Source organism: Camelus bactrianus, chromosome X, assembly GCF_048773025.1.
Source record: "Camelus bactrianus isolate YW-2024 breed Bactrian camel chromosome X, ASM4877302v1, whole genome shotgun sequence".
Lineage (NCBI taxonomy): Eukaryota > Metazoa > Chordata > Mammalia > Artiodactyla > Camelidae > Camelus > Camelus bactrianus.
The window spans coordinates 4,155,893-4,177,188 of NC_133575.1; the positions used below are offsets into that span (position 1 = coordinate 4,155,893).

Consider the following 21,296-nt stretch of genomic DNA (forward strand, 5'->3'; position numbering starts at 1 on the left):
ATGCAGCGTTAATTACAGAATTAAAGTGTGAAGCATTCTTTGCCCAAGTGGTTTTCTCATTCACCTGCAGACTCAGGTTCTGTCCTGTCATTGTCAGCATCCCTTTGGTTTATCCTCATTGTGCAGAACACCTCATCCACACCATTAACCAACTGGACGGTGGACACCATGTCCCTCACTTCAGCACAGTCTTCTACCTTCCTTCCACTGTGATAAAGGAGAAGTACCTCCTACTATGTTATCAATCCACAGTGAATCATGTTTGGAAGGGCATGGTCCAAAGTCTGCAAAAGTTTTACCCATAACCAGAAAAATCCTGAGAGCAGAGGTGACGCAAGACATGACTATTTTCTTAGAGTTTTCCTTAATATTTCTGAGAAGACTGAAACGTCTTGTTATTTTCTTTCTTTCTCTTTTCAGTGAGGCTATTCATAGTATACCGTTGTCCCTCGGGGACTAGACAAGAGTAATGGAAAAGACGTCCACTTCTGGCCAAGAAGGAGTCACAGGGACTGGATTGACTTTCCCACTTCAACAACCAGAAAAACAAACAAAACACAGGAAAAACGGTGATTTTCATGAACCTGGACATCTGACGATGAAGAACCCTGAGAGACAGAAAACAAATAAGGTGAGTGCTGTGATTGCAGAAGGCTTTGAAGAGTTTCCAGGACGCAGTGTGTAGCAGGGGGCCTGAGGGTGTGACAGACTCTCTGAGTGGAGGAGGTGGACCTGAAACGTTGGGGTGACCTATATGGTTAGTCAGCAGGACAGAGAACCAGACAGAAGAGAGCTGAACAAAGAGGGAGCAGCCCAGAGGCCTTCAGAGGGCCCCCTGGAGGATCCAGCAGAATTCTGATCAGTGTGTAAGTCTGAGAAACTACACAAGGCCAAGGAGAGAATCACCTGAAATAATTAGAGAGAATATTGCTCTGTGTTCACCCAGCGCTGGGAAGAGAGCCTGCTTCCACCAGCCAGACTATAATTCATGGGGCATTGAGTAGAGTATTCAGAAAGGTCTTGTTGCCTTGAGTCATGGGGCATAATGAACCCTAGACTGAGCATTGCTCTGAACCTTCTTATCGAATCATAAAAGTAAGCCTCAAAAAGTGCAAATTGTTTCCAAGGAACCTAACGGAGAAAACAGTGTACCTCAAGAATACTTACAGAAATGCAAAAAGTATTTCTAGTACCTAAAAAGTTTAAAACACAATGTCTACCATCCAATCAAAAATTTCCAGTCATGCAAAGAAACAAGAAAAAATAATGCATGATTTAAAAAAAAAAAATCAATTGAAGCTGACCCAGAACTGATGCAGAGGTTAGATGGCGCTTTTAAGTCTCAAAGATTTCACTCTGTATTTTCTTCTCAAAGTGTTGTGGTTTTAGGTTTTATATATAAGTTGACAATCCACTTTGAGTTAATATTAGCATGCACGTTTGCATGTATGATTTATAGGTATGGACTGAAGTTCATTTTTCACATATGGAAATCCTATTGTTCCAGTATTTCTTTACTGAATTGCCTTTGTATCTTTGCCAGAAGCAGTTATCTATATATATTTGGGTCTATTCCAATCCACTGATCTACTGTCTTAATGCCAGCATCAGACTGTCTTGATTACTTGTAGCTTTATAATACATCTTGATATCATATAGTGTTAGTCCTCCAACTTTGCTCTTTTGTTTCAAAGTGGTTTTGGCTATTCTAGGTGTTCTGAGTTTAGAATCAGCTGGAAAATTTTTCGAAAGAAGCCTTTTAGGATTTTGATTGGGACTGTGTGGAATCTACAGATCAACTTAGGGAGGACTGACATCTTAATACTAAGTCTTCCAACCTATGAACAATGCGTATCTCTCCATTTATTTAGTTCTTCTTTCATCCTCTCAAGAATATTTTTGGTTTTCAGTGTATATGTTGTACATATCTTTTCTCAAATTCAACCTTGAATGTGTCATATTTTAGATGCTCCTGTAAATGGCATTGACTTTCAATTTAAATTTTTGATGGTTGCTAGCATACGGAGACAGTAATGAGTTGTTTGGATAATTCACTCTACTAATCATAATAGCTCCAGTAGATACTTAGTATATTCCATTGGAGTTTTTGATCATATTGTCTATGCCTAAAGACACTTCATTCCTCCTTTCCAGTCTCGGTGCCTTTTATTTATTTTTCTTTTCTTATCGCAGTGGTTTGAATTTCTAGCACAATGTTGACTAGAAATGCGGAGAGTGGACATCTCTATTTTGTTCCTGAACTTAAGGGAAAAGTGTTTAGTTTGCACCCTAACAATGACGTTAGCTTTAGGTTTTTAGTAGATGTCTTTTATCAGATCGAGGTAGTTTCCTCCAGGGTTTTAATCAGCACTGGATATTGGATTTTTAAAAAGTCCTTTTCTACATTTATTGAGATGGTCATTTTGTGCATGTGTGTGTAGATTGGCAATACTGTAGATTATGCTGATTGGTTTTCAAATGTTTCTAAGCAATATTACACTGTAGCTTACTTCCGTGACGTAACATAGCCTGCTCCAGCTGTGTGTGTATTATTAAACCATGAGAATAGTCTGTTCTACTGTGACTCATACGACTGCATTACAGTTTTTACTACCAGGGTAGCACTTGAGTTTGAGCATTGCTTTCAAAGGCAATTGAACAAAACAGGAGTATTTTTGCCCAGTTATGGAGGGCCCCCTTTCATGGCCGTGGGACTCCAGTTTGTGTCCCTAGGGTGTTAACCACTGGGATGATTTCTTCATAGCCTCGTTGGAGGAGGAAGGCAATCTTCCCCATTACTCAGTTGACTGTTATACTTGCTTTTCTTACTCTTTTTTTTTCTTCTTCTTCTTTTCTTGGCAAGAGTCATCCTGTGAGAGCCTTTCCTGTTCTTTTTTTTGGGGATGTATTCAGGGTTCACTTACTCCATGGTCTACGCACTTTGCTGTTAGCTTGCTCTCTGTCTGCTCTATACCTTTATGCCATTCACTGGAACTTTCGTTTTCAAAAATTCTACTTCCACCATGAAGTCAGTTCTAAAGCAAGGCTTCTCTCTACATTTTTTATGGACTGCTCAGCGACTATAAAGACAGTCCGAGATGCTGCCATGACTCAGAGCACGACAGCATGAAATTCAGATCATGAAAAGTCACTGTGGAAGGTGGAAGGCGTTAACATCATGGGGATGTAGTGAAAACTCCCTGTCTGGAAGTCTTGGACACATGACTTCCTCCCTCTGGTCCTGACTTTTCTGATCCGTAACTCAGTGAATGAGATATCCTGCCATTGGATGAACCTTGCACTTTCAGAGGTCTCCTAACTTTAAAATGCCCTGTGTTAAGAGAGACCTGCATCTTTAAACCCCAGGGGAGACAAGCCTGTCATTTCACACTTCCCTTTATTTAAAAAGATAAGTTGTGCTAATTCTCCGGTACACATCACTTAAGTCAATCTATCATAGAAAGGCCATTAGGTATAAAGTGATAAATATACGATGTCAACTTTGAAAATTGATTTAGCACTTTTCGCTGTAAAAACTTCGGATTTCTTAGGTAAGCAAATAGATGCTTTCGCTTAATTGTTTCACATCATCAGATATCAGTCTTCGTGATGGGGGCTGTACCACTTAGTTAAATGTGAAAGGGAAGGGAGACCAGGCCCACCTCACTGAAGGGGGATTTCTGTTGAAGTTCTAAATTAGCATGTGTCCGCCTCCCACATAAATCCTCAGGGTCTTAAGAGAACAGAGGCTGTCTATTCTTATATTGAATCGGGAAGTCTATATTATATAAGTTCTCAGAACTACAAATGTGCATTTGTTTTGTCCAGCTAGACCTTCCAATGCCCACCCCAAGCCTGTTCAGGCCATTGTAGCCCCTACGTCAATCATGGAAGCGTAGGAGGGGGGAAAATCAGCAGACTCAGTGTCCCCTGTTTACAGAAAAGGTGGTGGTGAGTCCTGTTGGAAATCAGACCCATTATCTGAGGCCCACAGTCACAACACCCTTGCTTGTCCTCCTGGGGTTCCGGCAGGAACAAAATGATGGCAGGAGTGCCATCATCCCATGGTCTTTTGCTTCAATCAGACATCATGAATCGTTCATTCACTTCTTTCTACCTGAAGCTTGGCCTCAAACCCTTCTCACACGGCGTGTCAGATACCCAGCTTCCACCATTACATTTTGGGAACTGGACGCAGAACAAAGTCAGTTCGCCTTTCTTGGGCCTGTCCATGGTGCTGAGATTCCTCCTGGCACGGGTTCCTTCCGTCTCCCTCAGCGTTTCTCTAATACAGGTGATGTGTGCCTCCCACCCGCCAGCCTGCACCCGGGTCATTTGGTAATGTCTAGAGACATTTTTTTGTCTGCACAACTACGGGTGGGTGCTACTGGCCTCCAGTGGGTAGAGGCCAGGGACACTGCTCAGTATCCTACGGTACAGGACAGTCTCCCACAACAAAGAATCATCTGGTCCAAATGTCAGAGTGCCGGGCTTGGGAGACCCTGGTCTGTCTGACATGGAAACCTGAGAGTCTCCTCCAGGACTGAGCTCTGAACCGTAACTCTATCTATATAGCTAGGATGTCGATACCTCATCCTTTCCAGCCTTTCCTCAAGAAACCTGATTACCCTGCCGGGCGCACCAGCTGGAGGCTGACTTCACGGTTTTCCTGCTTTTCCAGAAACCCTTTCCTGCGTTCCCTCAGATATCCATGTTGCCCAAACCATGCATGAGTGTGCCAGGCTGTGTGAGGATGCACAGCTCCTCGTGCCAGAACCACTCCCTGCAGACGGGTTTCAGTACACCCCACCCCCATGCCAGCCCTGCTCCCCCATCCTCAGTTCCCAGCAGGTCCGTCACCCAAGTTTGCTTCCCCGGGAGGCAACTGTGGACAGGAGCCAACATCTTACAGAGCCAGTTCCAGATACCCTCCCAAATGCTGCCTGGCATCCACTGAAGAGATAGACTTTTACTGAAGAACCCACCGTGCGCATAGGCGTCATCTAATATTTCTGCTGATTTCTCTGAGCCTAACCTAAGAGAACTGTTTCACTCTTCATTTGCAAAGCAGGAGAATTACATACATCTTCTGCAGGATGAAGACACATAGCTCCCTTTTTATCCATAAACACGTATGACCGAGCAAAGACACCTCAATAGAGATAAGAAGATTCAAATCACTAGTAAGGTGCTGCACATGACTGAAACAGAAAGACCTGGCATTTTTTGCCCTTTCATCAAAATATTGTGACTAATCGCAGGATCCTACAGACACGTGGGCCTTACAGACTGGAACCAGAGGCCTCAAGTTATCCAGGGGGCAAGGCAGCACGTCAGGACGGAGGATGTTGGAGCAGGTGCCCTACACAGAGAAGGAAAGGGAAAGGTCTGGGTCAGGCCAGGCAGACAGGAAGCGTGGAACTAGAGAAACAGGTTTACCGTGGAAAGACGGCAACAGGCTAGTTAATGGTCTCAGTTCTATGGCCACAGCCAGTCTGCTGCTGCCAGCCACCAGATGAAGCGGGGGGCAAAGGACGCTTGAAATTCACAGACTTGCCAGACTGGGAAGATTCCATAAGCATGGTATTAGTTCTCTCTGGCTGCTGTAACAACGTAGCACAGACTTGAGGAGTTAAGTAACAGACATTTACTATTTCCCAGTTCTGGAAGCTGGGAGTCCCAGATCAGGGTGACAGCAGGGCTGGTGTCTCCCGAGCCCTCTCTCCTTGGTGTGTGGACGGCCGTCTCCTCCCTGTGTCCTCATGTGGTCGTCCCTCTGTGGGTGTCTGTGTCCTCATCTCCTCTTCTTATAAGGACACCAATCCTATGGGATTGGGGCCCATCGTAATGACTGCATTTTACCTTTACCACCCCTTTAAAGACCCCGTCTCCAAACACAGTCGTGTTCTGAGGTCCTGGGAGTGAGGATGTCAAAACACAAACTGTGGGGGGGACACAATTCAGTCCATATCCACATACTTCTGGTGGTGGTTCCACAGTACTGTTCTGAGCAAGGGGACACCTTAACAATGACACAGGGAGAAGACACATGTAAGTAGTGGGACCCTCCCAGGCTCGAGGGTACCTCCCGGGCACATCCTAGGAGGGTTAGGAACTGAATCTCTCAGTGCCTTTGGCTGAGCACAGGGTGAGGGGGGGTACTGGACCCCTACTCGCTAGTGCTGTTGGTTTCAACCTTCAGTTCATCCATGTAACATTTTCTGCACAAAAAAAAATCCAAATTTCTCTTGGAGATTTTTTTCCATGGTAACCCAAAGAGGTCAGAGTCCTGAAACTGTTTATAGTAAGGGTGTCTGAAAGAAAAGAGAATGTCATTTCTACCTTTAGTACCTTTTGTACAAACTCTTAGCTATAAAATAAATGAGTCATGGGGATGTAATGTACAGAAACAAAAACAAAAACAAAAAAAAGAGACAGTGTCATTTCTACCCCATAATGTGAACACACACGTCTCTTAGAGATTTGGGTCTAACTATTGTCGGAGGGTCACAGAGGTATTTTTTATAGATGGTTTCAATTTAAGCAAGTATACACACACACAAACACACACACACGCACACACGTGGGGAACTGTAAAAAATTACAGCACTGGCTATGTTCCCACTCCCTGTTTTAAATCTCCCAAATCACATTTCTGGACCCAGGGCAGTGAAACGCAAAATGAAACAGCTCTTGTCCGATGGGTGGAAACTCTGCTGCTCACAAAAACTTGCAACATCCAACTGAGATTTTCATTTCTTACACCAGCAGGGCTAATTCTCTGTTATCAGAGGGGTGTTTGTTTTAATTTTGTTAGGGACTAAATCCTTTTCCTGGTTAGGAAGTTACTGGACATCAAAATAGGATGTTCTCTTGATGGATGCGAGTAGGTTATGTTTGTGGGCACAGGTTATTTTCAATTTAAGGACAGTAACACGTTCTTCTCAGCACATTATTTTGAAGGTCTCAAACAAGGGACGAGAATTTCCTTAGGACCAGGTAAACTCACAGCTGAAAACCAGTCTGATAAATGCTGTGATTAAATATGTGGAGAATAAAAAACTCTTTAAACATGAATGCACATAAAATATGGTGCACAAAGCCTTCCAAGATACCATCATTTTTTGATTCTGATCAGTTTACTGGAATGTAAAATTTTTTCACTTCTTTAGATACAAGTGTATTCTTTATGAGCTACTGTTTGTAATGAGATTTGTAATAAAAATAACTATAAGCTCCTTTCAAGCCAAGGGTTTATGAACAGGTCCGTGTTCAATGAATGCATGAAAAAATATGTGTTTGAAAATGTACATGGTGCATGTGTGAAATGAGGCTGGCATTAAGTATCAAATATATCCACATCCACACACCTTGGTTAAAGAATTAGTGTTTTAATGTTAAAGTGTTAGAAAACTCAAGGGCCTCCATTTTAAAGTTAAGGGAAAATAACTTCTGGATATAAATCTGGAGGGAACTTTAATGCAAAAAGATACCTGCACCCCAATGTTCACAGCAGCACTATTTACAATAGCCAAGACATGGAAACAACCTAAATGTCCATCAACAGATGACTCGATAAAGAAGTTGTGGTATATTTATAGAATGGAATACTACTCAGCCATAAAGAAGAATGAAATAATGCCATTTGCAGCAACATGGATGGACTGAGAGATCAAAATCATTCTAAGTGAAGTAAGCCAGAAGGAGAAAGAAAAATACCATATGATATCACTCATACGTGGAATCTTAAAAAAGAAAAAGAAAAAGAAAAAAAGGATACTATGAACTCATCTACAAAACAGAAACAGACTCACAGACATAGTGAACAATCTATGGTTACTGGGGAAAGGGGGTGGGAGGGGATAAATTTGGGAGTTTGATATTTACAAATGTTAGCCACTATATAAAAAAAGATTTTTAAAAAGGTTTCTTTTGTAGAGCACAGGGAAGTATATTCAATATCTTATAATAACCTTTAATGGAAAAAATATGAAAACAAATATATGTATGTATATGCATGACTGGGACATTGTGCTGTGCACCAGAGAATAGCACATTGTAATTGACTGTACTTCAATTTAAAAAAAAAAAAAAAGCTGAGGGAGAATATATATGATTCCTGATTTATTCTTGGTTTAAACCTAATATTTATTTTGTTTTAAAAAAATCCTTAGAAGATTAAAATGCATTGGAATAAGTGCAAGAAGCCAATGTGCAAAGGCAACACACCATATGATTCAAGTAGACGGCATTCTAGAAAAGGCAAAATTATGGAGGCAGTGAAAAAAAAAAAACCGAGGCTGCCAGGGATTAAGGGTACAGAGGGTTTTTAGGGCAGTGACACTATTCTATTGAGGGTGTCATGGTAGATACGTGTCATTATATACATTTGTCAAAACCCGCAGGACGCACAACGCCAAGAGCGAGCCGCCATGTAAACCGAGGGATCCAGTGAGTAACAACACAACAATACTGGTGTATCAGCTGTAACACATGGTGCATGAACGGTAACAAAGGCACTGCAGCAAAGCCAGATCCGGATGTTCACCGGAGGGGACGCTCGGGAGGGGTACGTACATGGGAACTTGCTGGACTTTCTCTCAAGGTTTCTATACACCTAAAAGTTCTCCCGCCCCGAAGAATGTCTGTTGATCTTTTTTTGAAGCCCGTTAATTTTTTAAAATCCTTCTTCCCTTTAGGGCTTTCCCGAGTCCTCAGGGGTCTTGACAGAACTCACATTGGGAAGAGCTTTATTCTCACCCTCGGAGATGACACCGGTCACCCTGCCACACAATCCCCCGGGCTCTTCCAAGAGCAATTGTGACACTTGACCAGAACTTCCAAGTGAGCTTCAAGCGGTAAGATGAAGAGTTGAGTCAAAATTACTGGATGACCAGAATTCTCTAAGGAGGTGCCTCTTCCAAACAACTGGACCGTATCCATCAGCCGCTGGAAAGCCCTCCCAGCTTCTCCCCCACCTAACACGGAAGATCCGGACTCTCTGGACCATGACAGCTGGCTGCAGCCACCCCGTCTGTGCTCTCCCTTACTCAGTGCCCTGTCCTCACAGGCCACCTCCATCTTGGGGTCTGACCCGTTCCTGTCCCAGCCCGCGTCCGAGATGTCATTGCCCCGGCCCCTGGAGCACGTCATCTGCCCCCGCCGCCCTGCCAGTCCTCACATCTCACGAGCCCCTGCTCAGATCCAGCTTCTTCACGGAGACTTCCGTGTCCCCCAGGGGCATCTCTCTGACTCTGCACCTCACACAGTGCCCCAACATACATCCTCATCACAAACTGCCTCTGTGTTACTGGACTCCGGCTTACATCCTGCAGAACCACTTAGCATCCCCTGTTCACGTCGTGGGCCACGAGAAGTCCCCGAGTCAGGGACCTCTTCTGAGGCTGTTACTGACAATTCCTGGACGTCCACCCTTCTCACGGGAACTGCCTTAGTAACATGCGTGATTTTTCGTGTCCAAAATACAAGGTACTGAAACCTTCTACAGCGTATATTTTTGCTCCATATTGATAAAAACGACTCTTATCTTGAGGTAATACACATATACAGACTGCAAAAATTAGATTTACCGGCGTCATTCAAGCAATTATCTTTATGAGATGAGTAAGCTTGGTGTGTATCAGATTGAATCAGTGCGTTTCCCTTACAAACTTCTTTTTTTTTTAAGTTTTTTATTGATTTATAGTCATTTTACAATGTTGTGCCAAATTCCAGTGTAGAGCACAATTTTTCAGTTATACATGAACATACATGTATTCATTGTCACATTATTTCTCTGTGAGCTACAGTAAGATCTTGTATATACTTCCCTGTGCTATACAGTATAATCTTGTTTATCTCTTCTACAATTTTGAAATCCCAGTCTATCTCTTCCCACCCCCCACCCCCTTGGCAACCACAAGTCTATATTCTATGTCTGAGTTTATTTCTGTTCTGTATTTATGCTTTGTTTGTTTTGCTTTTAGATTCCACATTTGAGTGATCTCATATGGTATTTTTCTTTCTCTTTCTGGCTTACTTCACTTAGAATGACATTCTCCAGGAACATCCATGTTGCTGCAAATGGCGTTATGTTGTTGGTTTTTATGGCTGAGTAGTATTCCATTGTATAAATATACCACCCCTTCTTTATCCAGTCATCTGTCGATGGACATTGAGGCTGTTTCCATGTCTTGGCTATTGTAAATAGTGCTGCTATGAACATTGGGGTGCAGGTGTCTTTTTGCAGTAGGGTTCCTTCTGGATATATGCCCAGGAGTGGGATCCCTGGGTCATATGGTAAGTCTATTCCTAGTCTTTTGAGGAATGTCCATATTGTTTTCCACAGGGGCTGCACCACCTGTGCACTCGTTTTTAACTTCGGCAGGGCAGCACGGCCCGTCTCTTCTATCTCCCTGTCCCTCTCTGCCTCTCCTACTCAGTTATAATTCTCATTTACTTCTGGGGCCACCGACCTACTTTTCAATTCCCATCTCACGTATTACCAGCTCCTCCTCTAAGCTTTAAGTTTCTTCCTTAAAATCTCACTTCAGAGCAGCACTGCTCTCCGTGGTGGCTCTGATTTCTCGGGCATCTCTTTGTTCGTGCTTTGGGGATGCTTTCATCCATCGTATCAGGGTCTTTCTTTCTTCCCTCGCCGCAGCTCTTCAAAGGCCGCTGGCTGGCTGCCCTTTTAAAGGCATATCATTTCTCATGTCTGAAGGAGGAGACGTCTACGCGGACCAGGAGCTTGAGTGAGCAGAGCCCGGAGGAGCGGGGCGGAGGAGGAGCGGGAGTGCTGGAAGGCTTGAGTTCCTGGCGGAGTCCCCGGGGTTGTGGAACCGCACCGGGCTGTGGGTGAGCCTCCCCCAGGCTGACAGCAAGTGGTCCGGGCTCACACCGAGGCGGTGCATGTCGCAGCGTGTTTCAGACTGCTGCTGTCACCTTCACCAGGGACAGATGAGTAGCTGCGTGGCTAGGTGACACCTCTAGACATCTCCAAACCCACATTCTGCTTGGAGCAAAGCTGGCCTGGTGGCTTTTTCTTATGAACGCTTCCCCCACCCCCATCCTATACCATGATTGAAGTGTGACGCAGGGGCGCTTCCAAACCAGTCTGCACACCTCGACCTTCCTCTTCTAAGCAAGGGATCACTGCCTTTCCTTTCAATGTGTGTCACCCACTTTAGTTAGCTCTGAGCTCTGCCCAGGTCACACAGAACAAGCCACCTTCCCTTGCTGTCCCCGCCACCTTCATCCGATTCCTCAGGCACGTGGCCGTGGCCCTCTTTCGGCTTGGGCTGTGACCCAGGAGATGCGCAGCCTCGTGAAAGATAACGTTGCTCTGTTTCTCACTCTCTTGGGTGTTTTTGGTTGGTTTCGCACAAGGAATGAGAGGGAGCTATGTTTACACAACCATTTGAAATTGAAAGAACAATTCCTTCCTTTGAATCCACCTCTTGTGTTTCTCCCCAGTTAATCTGATGCTGGAAGGCAGGGGATGGGGGAACTTGAAGAGAATGTCTAACATACTTATATTCAGAAAGCCACAGGTACAGATAGATGTTCCATTTCTCCTCTGCAGGGCTCCTCTCTGTCCTTTCTCTCTCTCTCATACGCACAGAACATTCTGCAAGCATACAATGACACTTTTTAATGCTACCTGTGAGCAGTGTGCAAAAATACTATTAAATGCTACGTGTGAGCAGTGTGCAAAGATACTATTAAATGCTACGTGTGAGCAGTGTGCAAAGATACTATTAATGAGGGAGACTGGAGAATTTAACTTGTGATGGAGAATTTTAATTCTGTCAAAGGAATGGTATGTAGCCATAGTGATTTCTTTCTTTAATTTAAAACGATTCAATTTCACATATAGATACAATCAATTTTCCCTAAGCTATTTTGATTGAAGTGTACCAAAGGAAAGATAGATAGATAGATAGATAGATAGATAGATAGATAGGTAGATAGATAGGATGAATGGATGGATGGATGGATGGATGGAAAGATAGATAGACAGACAGACAGACAAATTACAGATATCTACCTATATAGATATGTAGATGGACAGATACAGGCAGACAGACAGATAAGCCGGGATGGATTGATAGACAAATAGACAGACAGACAGGCAGACAGGTATGGACTATAGATTATCTATATAGATATGTAGATGTATATATAATATATATTCCTCTTCCTACCATAATTTCTATTTTTGCCTTTTCCTTCCAGTTTTTGCGTTGGAAGGCGTTTTCCCTGTTTTGAGTTCAACATGCTTTCGTGTAGAAAGTCTGCAGCCCCAGATGAACACAGCAGATATTTACACAGAACAGCAGGGGAGCAGCATTGCGGGCGCGGGACTCAGGCTGGCGGCAAGAGAGGGATTCGGATTCACCGTCTAAACCGTCCCCGGAGCCCCCAAGTGTGCCGCACGCAGGGACTTCTTTTTATTTTCGCAGCATTCCTGATCACCTTCTGGACACACTTAAAACGAGGTGAAGTGTGTGGATTTTTGAAAAGAGATGAAAGAAAGATGTTGGTTTTGATACCTCTTGCTTGTAGCAGCTGATTTATTTCAACGAAATAAAAGGTTTAGAGAAAGGTTCAGAGGGTTCTTACCATGCCTCCCACTCAATGGGTAGAGAAAACATTCCACACTGAGAAAGACACCAATATAATTCTCAGAATTCATACCAGTATGGTGGGGTGGAAATTTATCTATGCTAGTTAGTCACGTCCCATTGCAATGGATTTACAGTGGACTAAAAAATAGGGCAACTTTAGGGGAGAAATCATACACCTAAAAGAAATATCAGCCTTTATTTATAATATAAATCCTATATTTAACTCAGGGCTCCATATCCCATTGGCATGGACGTGTTTCCCTCAGTGCCCTTTACTTGTTAATGCAGAAAGATTTCTTTGGAGTATTTCATAATAGACTTTTTTTTTAGGACGTCAGATTTGAGTCAGCCATCACCATGGCTTATTTGAGAATTAATCTGGTATGTATAATCTTATTTTGGAACCCTCATAATATAGTGCATAACAATGCTGTTTTGGAAATGACTACCCAGGGATGAGCTCAAACACTTTACAAGTGCTGTTGTGGGTAAGTGTCTACTTTGAGGGTCTATTACTGGCATTCTGCTGGAAACATTCTGAGTCTGGTAAGTGGAGAAAATGGCACAGAATGATGTTTCCTTTCTAAATTTTCTCCAAGCCACCATCCAATGTGGGTTATGATTCGGAAGACGCATCATTCCAATGCTAGAAGGTGTGTGTCAGTTTCTTTCTGTGAGCTCACCCCCTCTGAACCTCACAGGCAAGGATGGGGGCAAGGCACAGCAAAGGACATCGCACACACACCTGTCCTTTTAATGGCTCACCCAAAAGAGGCTGAGCACCCAGCACGGAGGGAATTCAGGGCACTGACTCTCCACCGACTGTATTGCATCCCCACCATGGACATCGTCTGCAGACAGGGTTCTTTATGAAGCATGGCTGCAGGACCAGCCCATCCCTACCTCCCTGGGAATACTGGTCCAGCACAGCATCACTTCCATCTCCAGAACCCATACGCGGGCATTTGTGCCACCCCAGAGCATGGAGCGTGCCCCAGGAGTTCGCTTAGCCCAAGTCACCCCAGTGCAATGTTGGCCCAGCATTGAGAAGAGCCAGGGGAATGCTGCAGTGGCAGGGGTGGGCGCAAATGGACACACCGCCCTGGGGTAGGACCCCCACAAAAGGGTTGCCAGAAACCAAAGCTGAGGGCATTCTGCTTGCCCGCACTCTCTCCCAGAGGGCCCAGGGTACACTGGGTCTCGCTGCCTTCGTGCTGCCCATGGTGGAGGCACGCTTGCCTCCCGCTCAGGCATTCAGTCACAGGAGCCAGCACTAGGGGAGGTCCTGGGTGTCCTTGGGCAACCACCAACCTCCCGCAGGTCCCGAGAAGGACCTGCTCGGACATGATTCCTCTACTGTGGGCTTCCTATTCCAAAGCCCTTCACTGTTATTAAGCCTCCTCTTCCTTCCCTGCATCAAAATGTGATTCCGTCTCACAAGCAGGTCTTGGTGGGAAAGGAGGAAGGGCTCTGATTAAAGAGGTTAAGACGGGAAGCTGAGCTGCGTCCTTTGGGGCAGTTGCATTTTCACAAGGCGGATTCCCGGACGTAGCTGACAAAATGACCACGGGGTTTTGCACAGAGAGGCGGCAAGCAGGGACGAGCCTGGGTCAGGGCAGAAAGTGAGATTTGGGCTCAGAAGTCTTTCTTGAGGGTTTGAATCATACAAGCAGCCAGATGCTTCCTTGGCAGAGCTGTAAACAAACGTGTGTTCTGAGGAGCGGGATGTAAAGAGCTCGGGCGTCCGGCGGCCGGGAGACCTTTAGATAGTGGGCTGTGTGGGATTTGCGGGATTAAACACTCTTTAGGAGGGGAAATGCCAACACACTTCACGAGTTCCTTCCCCTCCACCTGGCCATATGCTCACCCTCTTCCATCCTTCCCTTTCTCTCCGGGGCCTCATTTCTTGGAAGATGGGTTTCAGCCCTGTCCACCTACCACGGGTCCTTGTCACCTTTAGGATCAAGATAAGGTTACTCTACAGAACTCTTCACCATCTGGACTTTTGAAGCATCTCCTCTTCTACCTGCCTTGAATCATTCCGTCCACAGCAGATTCCAACAAAGACAAAAGACTCTCTCCTGGCTCCTCTCTGCCCTGGAGGGACAGCCCCTATCTCTGCTCCCCTGCTCCGTAAACCTTCTCCAGAGCCTCCTCCACTGACGGTGCCCGGTTCTGCACATTTATCTTCCCCAGCCTGTCCTGGTCCCCTGAACTGACCCCGGCCAACCGCAGGTCACCCAGCCTTATGTCCACTTCCCTGAGCTGGTCTTTCTTGGACTCTCGGTAGCATCTGAAGGCAGACTGCCACTGTGATGACATCGCCCCTTTGCTTCCCGGGGCCACCATCAGTGCCCTCTGACCTGTTTCCATCGAGCACCTTTCACCTGTTGAAACCTGGATTCTTCTAAAGCTCTGTGCTGTCCTCGAAGCCGGGCATGGGTGTATCTTGACAGACAATCACAAGAGCACTGGGTCAACGGGAGTGGGATGTACACCATGACGTGACCTGAACGTCTCCCCTTCCACCTTGTCCCCTCCGTTCGTTCTTCTCACCAACATCATTTACTGCTACGTCGGCTAATGATTTTTTTTAAATGCACATTTCACATTAGAACACAGACTGGGTCCTCCGATTCATGTCTCGAACTCTGAATCCCCCCGCCGAGAGCCTTAGCCACCTCTCGCCCAAATGACGTAACCGCTACAGACACTGGAAGACCCTTCTGTGTGAGCTAATCAGACGAACGCATCTGGGTGTTGCCAAAAGGTACAAATCACATTGGAACCTGGGGTTTTGTCGCAGAGCCAACTTCCAGCAAGCCCGTCGCTTCTGATGGATTCTGTAGCCTCCTCCTTTTGACGATCACGAACAGGGCTGAACTTCTGGGAACAAGTTTCCGTGTGGACGTGCATTTTCATTTCTCTTGGGTGCTCACCTACGAGTGGAAATGCTGGGTAGTGTCTGGTCCCTCTGGGTTTTGCTTTTCCAGAAACCGGCCAGGCTAGCCTTGTACTGCCTTCTGACTTGAGCTTGAATGCCACTTCCATAGCGAGGCCCCCTCCCTTGGCCCTACGAGCCCCAAATTAAATGAGGTGCTCACTGCCGTCTCTCTTAAACACTGTGCTTCCTTCCACCTGGCAGTGTTGGTAACAACAGGCCGTTGTGTACCTCCCTGTGGGTGAGTCCTAAATTACACACTGCGCAGGGGTCAGACCACATCCGGGAGACAAAACCAAACCAAAGGGAAGGGTGGCAAGGTTAATCTCCCCTTGAAAAGTCCCGGGGTATGTTTTGAGCCACTACTTCCAAAAAGCGCTGGCCAGAGACAGGCGGGCGGCTGTCCCCAGCGGACGTGGGGTGGTGGACAGCAAGCTGACCGCAGGAGTATGAGGCTGGAGCTGCTGTCCCTGGGACCTCCACCAGGATGCCGGGGGCAGTGGGCTGGAGGCTGACTCCCCTCTCCTAGAGTTCAGGTGGCGAGCTCTCACTGGATGCTGTGAGGCTGGCGGCCGTGGGGCTGGGGAGTACGGACAACCAGAATTTGGAGAGGAGAAATCAAGGTACGGAAACAAAAGAAATCGTCTCAGGGAAGGGAGGGCTGGACGGAAAACGTCAGAGCTCTGTCGCTGAATGGCATTTACAGACCGTCCCTAATAATTACCGGTGCTCTTCCCCAGGGACCGGAGCCCGGGGACGGGAGTACTTTTGGGAACCTGCCAGAGAGCTGAAGACACGCAGCTCACTGCCACCTCGGATCCACTCGGGAACGGGCTGAGGACTTGCTCCTCCAGCGTGACTGGGCGTTCGTGAGGAACTCAGCAGAGAGTAGACAGCTCACCGCGCAGGCCCCATAAGTGTTTGCAAAGAGAGAGCCCTCGAGAATGACACTTGGCGCTGTTTTCCGGAGGCAGGTGGCGAACACTGACGACCACAGCCACGGGGGAGCCGTCTCGGGCAGAGAGAAAGCATGAGCACTCCGCGAGCTAACATCCGCCCAGCTCGTGGACACCTGTACCTTGTCTCGGGAAGACAGCCTCCTTGACAAAAACGCACAGTGCAGCTACAGCAGGGACGCCTTCTACGTTAATTACCAGCAGTTTTACCTATTTCCCTGTGGTTAAAGGTCCCAGTCCTGGGCATGGTTAGGGCTTCTGGGCTGAGAAGTGAGGACATCTCATGTCCACTCTGCAGCTGCCCTCCCCTCCGGTCTTACAATCACGTCCCCAAACTGTGCCCCAGTTTCCTCACAGGGGATAGTGCTCTCCGCCACCACACACGGTGGATTTGGACACGAGAGAGCCAAGCAAAGGCCCAGGGTCGTGCGTTCATAGATACAAAGCACTGAGCTCATGATCAGCACTAGGAGACTGTGAGATGACCTGCTTATGCAGACACTTGAGGGCATTTTGCAATTTTCAACTGATCAGCCTATGTGAATACTCGGTACTAATTAAAACTGTTTTCCATGGGTTTTCCTTATTCCGGCAACTGTCTGGCTCTTTGCCTCTCTTCTCTAGGTAAGCACGTTTGCACAGCCAGGGTTTGGTTTTGTACTCCCGGAAGACACAGAACGTGCCCGCTGAGCAGAGGCGAGAGGAAGGTTCGCTGCGGGGACGTGGGTCCTGCTGGTGTTCCATCCGGGCCCTCTGCAGTCTCCTGGCCCTGCAGGCTCCCAGGGTTGGTGGATCTGTGACCTCCTGGTGTACCTGATTCCAGGGCGTCGGCCTCCTCCTGGTTAACACCACTGTGCCTCGCTCCCAGTAGCACTGAGATAGCTAATCCTCTTTAGGTGCGTGCCCTGACTGCATGTTGTTCCTGCGGCCCAGCTGGCACTGGCATCTTGTCTGTCCTGACAGCCCACGCCAGCTTCCCAGATCCTGAGCCCTATCCTCTGCCACTGCAAGTCCCGCCTGAGCATGACTCACTGACCGCACGGACAGCTGAGTCCATACGGAAGGGCCGCCAAGAGATGAGCCCGGGAATACTAGAAGAGCTCGTGGCCGAGGAGTTCAGGGGTACAGAAAGCAGACCACAGACTCGGGGAGCGCCACAAAGTCCAAACAAGACCGAAACAAAACGGGCCATTCCTCGGAAGACCAAAGACCAAGAATGAAATCTTAACGTCAGCTGGAGAAAAGAGACAGACTTCAGACGTAGGAACACGAGCTGGTGCTTAATCAAAGCTATGACACTCAGGGAACGAGGAAAACAGTACCTTTAGAGGATGAGAGAAAAATTAATCTCAAAGCAGAATCCAGTATCCACTGAAAACCATGGTGACACAGACATGTTCAGACAAACACCTGAGCGATTCTGACATCAGGAGACTCACGTATGTAAACATAAAGGGCATTACTCATTGACTAGAATTTCTAGAATGACGATGGGCGCTTACTGAGATGGGAAACCCTTCCTGTTTTGTTTCTGACATTTAAAGAATGCTGTTTTGCCACCAAGCAGAGTATTAACTCAGCTTACAGAGAAGAAGGTATTCTATTAGTTAAGTATCTATCCATACTTGATTAAGACTTTGAATACGGAATGCATGTCAACTGCTTTCAAAAGAGGACTTTGAGAACACAGCGTGTTAAGTGACTTTGCACAATGTATGAATTCACCATCCGTCTGACAAGGTTTTCAATAAGTAAATGTATATGGCGGCACGTTTCCCAAGATTTCACATTTATTAAAAAAGATGAGAGACTATTAGGATTCTTAAATACTTGATTGTTTTCATCCCAAAGGGAAATAGATTATTGGCATCTTGGCAAATACTTGGAAACATTTTGATGTAAAAAATACTCACTGTTAGTTACAATGTGGTAGAAATCCGTGCAGAACTTGGGAAGCACAGGCATTTGCAGTCAGCAAAAGCAACCGTTTAAGACAGCACTTTAACAGCAAGGGGACGGTCTCACAGTCTCTAAATGAATGTGTGACAGGCACTCACCATTGTGTGTGTGGGGGGGGGGGGTGTGTGTCCTGCCCCTTGTCACACACACTGGATGCTAACCCTCGTACTGAAAAAAGAAAAAAAAAAAAGATATGGAAGCAACTCAAATACTTTACAACTCAAGTGCAACAAGATAAATAGCCTACGATGTCTTCTTACTCGGTTTTGAGGGTCTACGGAGAATGAGCCTACGGTAGGCAAATAACAGTCTTGAATTACCTCCACCTGGATGAGTTTTTCTGACGAAAAGAACTTACAAGGAATGGAAACACCCCGCGATTAACAAAGGAGGTGAAAACAAGGTGTTCCCATGTACAAGACACGATCCATTAAAGAGACTCAGCGAGAAACCAGGACGCTCTGAGGCACCGTGAAGATCTGCCTTCAGAGAGAGTGTGAGCTATTCAGACAACCAACCCCTCTGTCAACCAGATTATCTTCAACCAACAGAAGCCAGTGGACAACGGTACCCGGACTCTGAAATCGTAAGAACCGAAGTTGCCATTTTATAAATCTTTCAGTATGAGCTCAGTGTCCTCACCCCAGCGTGGCCCCAGCAACTGTTTACACCAGCACTACCAAGTATTTATTGCCCCCAATTCACAGGTCAGGCATCTGAGGTGGAAAGGGGCGAAGCAAAGCGACACCACCGTTCAGTAGCGGAGCTGGGATGGGAACTGAAGTCGGTCTAATTTGAAATCCCTTGCTCTCTAGTTCTCATTTTCCCTTTACAGAAGATGATGATGGTGGTGATGACAATAATAGTAACAGTAATCATTCCAGACTCAGGTCAGAAAACTTTCATATAAGGCGAAGTAGACCTGGGCTTTATGCTCTGAATAGTAGCATGCAGACCGTGGTGAACAGAGAGAGTTAGTACCAATAGCCTAAAACTCATTTTTTTTGTTATAAACGTTGTTATTGTGTGCAAATTTGTTTTTAAAATTTGGAAACACCATTCAAAGCATGCCAAATGTAGCATCAAACCATCCATTATACTCAAAGGGACGTGAACTGAGGTAGCTAAGCACTGAGCGCTGCTGCAGAGCAGAAGTGATTCCTTTCCCTTAAAAAGTCAGTTCCCTCAAGTGTGAAACAGGCGTCTTCCAGACCTTTTCTCTGTAAGTCACTGGACTCTAGCTAAGGACTTACTAGAGGTGGAAAAACTCTAATAAATAGTGATTAGCATGTTCTGAAAGTGTCCATATGTTTTATTTAAGTGGAATGAAGAAGAGATGGATGACATCACCTCTTGGGGGTTGTCATGGGCACTGAAAACCCTTCTGAAGGACACAGAGTATCAGCAAACAGCGGCAACTGAGGGCACAAAACAGCATAACTGTGTGAATCCCTGCATGTTTTCCTAACGGAACACACTTTAAAGGAGCTAAGAAACTAGGACAACTCTTCTTAAAAACACTTTTGGCACGAGTCATTCTGGTCTCAATTTTCATCATGACACCTCTGTGATATTGAGGGGTTGAATTCACTGGAAAAACATCAGCGGTAAACGTCTCAAAGCAACCAGACCCATGTAGCAAAATAAGCAAGAACATGTGTGCTTTGGCCAAACATCTGTATTTTAACTTTGCACAAAAAAGCACAAACTGTTTGGCTGCAGACTTGGTTAAAAACCATACAGACAACACCATCTAGCCAAATGCAGCCTAGAGGAAAAGTGATGTTGATCCAGACCCACGTCATTTAGAGCGGCACTGAATCTGTTTGTCTTATGCATGCAAAGTGGCCTAAGGGAAAGAAAACACCAACACAGATATTGTGAACGCACACCATCCCGAACCAAGTAAGTGCCTCAATGACAGCCTTTATTTGCTATCTGTGAAGGCAGCCTGCTTCGCTTAGAGTATGTAAATGTCATTTTACAGTGTGAGTGTTGTTTGAGTCAGGAGAACAAAGGTCAATCAGTCCCAGGTGTATTTTACATTTGTTAGAGGGTAATGTTCTTTTCTAAGGGTAAAAATCGTACTCCCAAACCAATAGAACGTGAACAAGTCTCAAAACATTTATTCAGTTCAATTAACTGGTGAGGGAACCAGTAAGACGTAACAGCCGACTCGAAGGAGAATTCAAAGAACAGACGCATATTGATTCAGGCAATCAAGAATGTTGACATGAATTTGCTGAAATGATGCAAAACTGGCCAAGAGTGAGAGGCAGTCACTGACCATCAGTCATTCCCCGTGATGATCAGAGACATTACTACCGTTTTTTCCTACAACTTACAGAGTTAAGAATTAGCTCAACAACAATCCGTAATAGGAAACCCCTGGGACGTTGCACCAGTGAGAACACCCTGTGATGGTACTTGCAGCATTTTCAGTGCCTCTGACAATGTTCCCATCACAAAAGGCTGAGTCAATGTATTAGAAGGGGTCAATCACCAAAGGGTAGTATTCGATAAAGTGTTCCAAAAAGGGGCCACAGCTCTTGGTCGTACCAAGAATGCATTCTGAAGTCCAATTCTATTTGCATCAAAGAATGTATTAGAAAAATAAATGTTCTCAAATGAGGGGCCTAAACTCTCTGAGGTAGAAAACATTCTCAAACGTGGATAAGCACCTTGAAATAAGACGTAGGCTACAGATATGTTCGCACTAAAAGGAAACTACAGATCGCACAGCTCAGAGTGGGTCTCGGAGCAGAGGCCCACAGAGATTCTTAAGGGCCCATAAATAATGTCAACACCTGC

The 21,296-nt window shown here is 45.7% G+C and overlaps 1 long non-coding RNA gene across 3 annotated transcripts; it reads left to right on the forward strand.

Moving 5' to 3' along the window:
- Positions 1–405: 405 nt before the first annotated feature.
- Positions 406–12,612, forward strand: LOC141576295 (uncharacterized). Of its 3 annotated transcripts, XR_012504627.1 has the most exons (5): positions 406–631; positions 8,406–8,569; positions 8,700–9,489; positions 10,724–10,857; positions 12,238–12,612. It is a non-coding gene; the product is annotated as an uncharacterized LOC141576295 (long non-coding RNA). The 3 variants fall into 3 exon arrangements; XR_012504626.1 differs by having other exon boundaries at positions 8,700–10,857; XR_012504628.1 differs by lacking the exon at positions 10,724–10,857.
- Positions 12,613–21,296: the final 8,684 nt, after the last annotated feature.